We start from the raw sequence: 6,883 nt of genomic DNA on the forward strand, positions 1-6,883 counted from the left end.
CATTCAGTCACCTTCAAGAAACACCTGTATGCACCTGTGTTCACCCAGATGCCTTGCACACACAGGCAGGCTGTGGTTTATGAGAACAATAATCTTAGTCCACACTTAGAGTGCTTACTATGTGCTGGGCATTATTCTAAGCACTTTACATGGCTTACCTAGTTTAATTTGTCCAACTTCTCTATGAAGTAGACACTCACATCCTCAGTTTACAAGCAGACACGCCATGTACATAGCTCTACAACAGAACACACAGAAGACTGTGTGGTCATGCCAGAGTTGTGTCACAGGCCTGTGATTCCAGTGAGTCAGGAGGCTGAGGCAGGAGGATCAAATGTTTGAAGCCAGCAGTTGGGGTTGTAGCTCAGTGGTAGAGCGCTTGCGTAGCACATGTGAGGTACTGGGTTCACTCCTCAGCACCACATAAAAATTAAATAAATGAAATAAGGGTATCGTGTCCATTTACAACTAATTTGTTTTTAACACGACCTTGTGCATGTGAGGCTAGCACTCTACCAGCTGAGCTATATCCCCAGCCCCTAATTTTTTTTTTTAAATAAAGAAATTTGCGACCAGCCTGGGCAACTTAGTAAGACCTTGTTTCAAAATCAAAATGGAAAAATAGGGCTGGGGGCATAACACAGTGTTATAGCACCCCTAGGTTCAAGTCCCTAGTACTGCCAAAAAAGAAAAAAAAAAAAAAAAAGTGCATAGTTATTCAATGAACATGAATGTGCATCATAAGAATTGAATTCATTATTACTGTATAATAGATATGTAGGTAGGGTAAATAAATATAAAGGTGTTGGGGGGAGTCAATAACTATTACAGGAAGGTGGAAACAAACAGAAGTCAAACAGAACACCTGGGGCAGGGTCAGCACAGTAGGAGCTGGCATGGGGCTAGTTTGGTCAAGGGGGTAAGGGGCAATTTAGTCACAGTCATGCCCTTACTCTGGGTGCCTGCAAGGCCCACAGTGGTGCAGAGGAAAGGGTGTAGTTCCTGGTTCAGTTCTGCAGCCCTCCAGAGGATTCTGAGCAACAAGAAGCCATATTAGCAAAATGGTGGAGGAGGCATAAATAATTACCTAACCGCAGGGCTATGTTCAGGATTCAACTAAAAAATGCTCAGGAAGGTGCTTCATCAGCCACAGAGGACTTGCCCACGAAAGAATGAGGGCACCAGTGCAGGTCACCAATAGCTAGCCTTGGGCAGCTCTGGAACCACAGGTCAGTGCTGCGCAGTGCTCAGCACAAGGGCCTGGATCTCACCAATATCTGACTCCTTTTCAAGTACGTGGCCTGTCACACAGAGCTGGAAGTCTGTGGGTGTTTGTCCAGTGAATGAATGCCTGACTGGCCAAACGACCAGGGAACAAGCAAGAGGAGGAAAGAGAAGGAGTGCAAGCCGAGTGAATGTAGCAGGGATTAGAGACAGGGTGGTCATCCTCTGAGCCTCAGTTTCTTCATCTGTAAAAGATGGTGGTGAGATTTGGTCCACCTGTCTGGCTCCAGGATGGATCAGCTGAGGTGGGACAGGTCCGTGGAAGCCACCTCTGGTTATGTATGCAGGGCCACCGGGGCAGGTAGGGGGCGCTGAAGTGGCCGGTGTTCCCCTCCCCCACATCCCTGTCCCCCGGAATTTATAGATTCCTCATTGTCCTGCACAAAGGCCTTCTTGGGGAGGGGGCGGGGTGGGTGAGGAGACTGGGGAATTAAAAAGTCAGAGGCTGAGTAACAGCCAGCCACACCCGAGGCCCCATAAATCTGCCCCGGCCCCTGTGAGATGGACTGACTTGCCCTCACCCGTAGTGGCTTGCAGGGCTCCGGCTGCTGCGACCAGCTCGCCCTGCCCACCGCTCTGGTGCCTCCCGGAGGTGGGAGCGGGTGGGGGAGGGGTGACTCACCTCGTGTTATCCCTCTGCCTCAGAAGGTCCTTCCTCCCATCTTGCTCCCGTGTGGTCCTCTGTAATGCTAGTTCACTGTTGTTGATTCTGAGCAGGAAAAAAAACGAGAGCTTTCTGTGGGTCTTCTGAGTCTTTTGGGTGGGAGGGTTCTCAAGGCCCAAACGCCCCGGGAAAATGGCCTTCTCCCCCCACTCTGGTCTCTTGGGTAGAGGGTGGAGGCTGAGGCTAGGACTGACAGATGGTGCAGTGTTAAGAGAAGACACAGAAAACAGAATTACTCTGCTGCTTTCCTTCCATCTTCCCCTGGGAGGAGGTGCCCTTCATACTGGGAAATGACAATGAACTCAAGTGAGATGACTGCAGAGGAAAGGGAAATAGAAGCTCCAGGGAACAGAGGACCCTGAACAAGAACAGGAGGGCCGGACCTGGAGCCTATCTTTGCCACTTCCTGGCCAGGTGACCTCAAGCAGTTCTCAACTGCTGAGCCTTTGTTTCCTCATCTATAAAATGGGGCTATGAAAACCAGTCTTACTATTCTCACTGGCTTTCATGAAGATAATGTGTATATTTGTGTTTGTTAAATAGTCTTTAAAACTTGTGAAGGTTTAAAAATGTAAGAGACAGGGACTGGGGAGATAGCTCAGTTGGTAGAGTGCTTGCCTTATAAGCACAAGGCCTTGGGTTCAATCCCCAGCACCCAAAAAAAAAAAAAAAAAAAAAAAAAAAAAAGTAAGAGACTACTTATCATATACTGTAAGTGCCAGCCCATTGTTTGTTCATAAAATATAATAATAATAAAAATAAAAAATTATAATAATTATTATTATTTTGTTTTGGTACCAGGAATTGAACCCAGGGGCACTTTACCACTGAGCCATATCCCCAGCTCTTTTTATTTTTGAGACTGGGTCTTGCTAAGTTGCTTAGGGCCTAAGTTGCTGAGGCTGGCTTTGAATTCAAGATCTTCCTGCCTTAGCCTCAGTCTCCTGAGCCACTGGAATTACAGGTGTGCGCCACTGCCCTGGGCTCATAAAATTATTTTTAAAACTTTTTCTTCTTACAACAAGATAGAGAATATCACAGTATGTCACAAAATTTTATAAAATTTTACTTTTAGTTATATGTATTTCCATGTGTCCTGGGTCCTGATTTAACTATTATTGTGGATGATGGTCAAAAAAGTTTGAAACAGAGTAGAGGAAATTCTTCAGTGATAATTCCAGAAGAGAATGATGGATGGATGGAAAGTATTTCACCATGAAATGTAGCAGGCTAAATGGAAATGGCGGTGGACTGTGGCAGCCCAGGCAGGGAGGCCTGGCTGTGAGCAGCTCTTTGTAACTGAGGTTGGTAGTGATGGATAGAAGGGCCTCCTTAGGAATTAGCTAACCTGTCGGTGGGCAGTGAAGCTCTCTTTCCTTTGTAGGACTCCTTGAGCCTACATCCTGAGGATGCGGTCCCTAAATGCCCTCTGGGCCATGAATACAACTTTCTTAGCAAGGCCCCAGATAAGCCAGAGAGAATGGGCTGGTCAGAGAGGTCTTTGAACTCCTGTGCCTGGAAATGCACCCCCCCTACACACACAATTCACTAGGAGTGCAGAAGGATCTGCTACAGGTACCATGTAGCGGTAGATGAGTGGTGGTCAGGACCCTCCTTCCTGAACTTCACCCATGACCCTTGTCCCCGCCCACATCCAAGGGGCCATCATCCAGTGAGCTGGTCAGAGCAGCCCTAAATCAATCCCAGACTTTCCTGGCTGGCTCTGAGTTACGAGCTGCAGGCTTTGTGATGTAGATTAGGGTTGGGGAGTAGAGGGCATGACCTATGGCAGGTCACACAGGACCCCCAGAAGGGGCTGAGCTAGGGTCAGAGGCTACCTTCTCCATTCTCTGCCCCACCCCACTAGGTCCATCCTGTGCCTAGTCCTTTTCCTTACGCTGGGTCTGGCTGTTTCCCCATCAGTACTTGCCCCCAGCCTGTAGGCTGGAAATAGGGCTTCTGATGAAGAAAGAGCCCAGAAGAAAGGAAGAGGATGAGACGTTTGGTTCCCTAAAGATAACTGGCTTATGTTCAAATCAGACCAAAATGTTTCCTGGGCTCCTTCTCTGTGGATTTGTTACTATGCTCTCCCCAAATGACCCTTTCCCTTCTGATTCCCTCCAGATTGAATTCCACAAGTCAAAAGGAGAATCAAGCCTCACTCCAGACAATATATGTTATCAGGGCTTAAGAGGGAAAATTAGAAGAATAGAGATTGGAAGAGCCTGTCAGTGGGATGAGAAAGGTTAGAAGTTGGAAGAAAGTCAAAGACAGAAAGAAAAGAAAACATGGGAGAGAGTGTCATTGAAGAGAAATGAAGTAGCAAGCAAGATGAATTCCCCTCAGGTCCCATCAACTAAGAGAACAAAAGGAGGATTACCTGTAATATTCCTTTATTTTTGATCTATAAGGCTACCATACAGCCAGGAGCAACAGCATTCACCTGACTATAATCCCAGCTACTCAGGAGACAGAGGCCAGAGGATTCTAAGTTTGCGATCAGCCTCTGCAAATTGATGAGACCCTGTCTCAAAAAAAAAAAAAAAAAAAAAAAAAAAAAAAAAAAAATATATATATATATATATATATATATATATATATATATATGGTTGGGATGTAGCTCAGTGGTAAAGCACCCCTGGGTTCAATCCCAGTACCACCAAAATAAATAAATAAATAAATAAAGATTATCATACAGAGATCCTAGAAGGCCCTGACTGTTATTTACCTATATCACCCAGGATCTTAGTCATCATTTTATACATAATGGCAGCCTCCACCCCAGCACCACTTTTACCTCTGTCAACAGATACATACTCAGGGAGGGCCAGGACTGAGCCTGGGGCAGTAGGCTGGGGCTTTGGAGGCATCCCTGTGGAGTTTTCCTGGGGAGGGAAGCCTGGACAGGCAACTTGGCACAGGGTATCCATGCAGGGAGGCAGAAGTTTAAAGAAACATCACAGATCTCCTGGATAAATAGCCAGTTTGGCTAAAGATGATTTAAAGAAATGACTCCCCTGTTCTTTGCACTTTCCGTCAAGTCCTGACAAGTCCTTGCCCCTGTCTCTGACCCTGGAACCCTCTCCTATACCTTACCGTGGCTGTGGGGTGGGGATGCTCTCCCAATTCCTACTGATGGCTGCCACCTGCTGGCTGAGAGTGGCCTTGCAGAAACAGGACCATTGGGAAGGCTGGGGATTGATCTGCACTGGACCAGAACTAGCTTTTCTAGACTTGGGGGAAAGACAATTAGAAAAGCAAAATGTAAACTCCACTTTCACCTACGTAGGTGTCTTTGAGGCCTCCCAGCACAGGTTAAAATGTCCCTATCCCTCAACAGTCATTCCTGCATGGTGCAGTGGGACTGCTCAGTCCAAAGAGAGACTGTCAGGGAACTCACATTTACTAAATGGACAACCCTGTTCTGGATGCAGGGGACACAGAGCTGGCCAAAGTGAGAATAACAGCCAAGAATGAGATTAATGATAACCAGTGCAAAACCCACAAGAACCGAAATATATGTCTGACAGAGTTGTAAGTTTCAATTAATAATTACTGAATGGGCTGGAGGTGTTGCTCAGTGGTAGAGCACATGCTTAGCATGCCCTGGGTTCCATCCCCAACACCAAAAAAAAAAAGTCATCAAACAAATGGATTAGAGATAGCAGGAAGGAATGGTGAACTGTGTGCAGGAGAGGCTGAGGAGGAAGAGGAAAAAACAGGCCAGGGAATCTTTCAGATTCTTTTCTTTTTTTATTATTAGTTACCAAGTCATCTCCTCTAGTTCTTCCTCTTCCACCTCATCTCCTTTTTTCAGTGTTGAGGACTGAACCCGGGGATATGCTAAGCTACATCTCTAGCATCCCCCCTTTTTAAATTTTTATTTTGAGACAGGGTCTTGCTAAGTAGCCCAGGCCGGCCTGGAACTTGTGATCCTTCTCCCTCAGCCTCCAGAGTAGATAGGACTACAGGGGAGTGCCACTTTGTTGGCTTTTCCCTTCTTTAAAAATTAATTGTATTTTAATGAGCATCATTTTGTGAGAGTTTCTCAACTTTGTACATTGGGGTCACATGGGGAGATTTTGAAAACTCTGTTGCCAAGTTCATGCCCAAGACCAACACCTCAGAATCTCTGGAATGGGCTCCAGGCAGCTCTTTCTTTTCTTTCTCTCTTTTCACACTTTTTACTGGTGCATTATATTTGTGCATAACGATGAAATTTGTTTTCACGTATTCATACATATGCACAATGTAACAATATAATTTAACAAATACCATACCTGGCACTTCCCTCCCCTCTCCCTCCCACCTCTTGTTCCCTTTCCTCTACTGATCTCCCTTTGATGTTCATGAGACCCACCCCCACCTTTGTTTTCCTTTTTCCTTTCTAGCTTCCACATATGAGAGAAAACATAGGATGCTTAATCTTCTGAGTTTGACTTATTTCACTTAACATATGGTCTCTAGTTCCATCCATTTTCCTGCAAATGCCATAATTTCTTTTTTCTTTATGGTTGAATAAAACTCCACTGTGGATATGCACCACATTTTCTTTATCCATTCATCTGCTGATGGACACTTAGGCTGACTCCATACATACTTTTGGAGCCTGGCTGGCTCCTAGGCTATTGTGAATTGTGCTGCTGTAAACATGGGTATGCAGGTATCACTATAGTAAGATGCCTTTAATTCTTCAGGGTAAACACCAAGAAGTGGTATATCTGGTATATCTGGGTCACATGGTGGTTCTGTGCCTAGTGTTCTGAGGAACCTTCATACTGATTTCCATAGAGGTTGTACTGATTGACAATCCCACCAACAGTGTGAAAGTGTTCATTTTTCCTCACATCCTCTCCAGCATTCATTATTTGTACTCTTGATGGCTGCCATTCTGACTGGTGTGAGATGAAATCTCAGTGTAGTTTTGATTTGCAT

The sequence above is a fragment of the Sciurus carolinensis genome, chromosome 4, assembly GCF_902686445.1.
Source record: "Sciurus carolinensis chromosome 4, mSciCar1.2, whole genome shotgun sequence".
NCBI classification, from domain to species: Eukaryota; Metazoa; Chordata; class Mammalia; order Rodentia; family Sciuridae; genus Sciurus; species Sciurus carolinensis.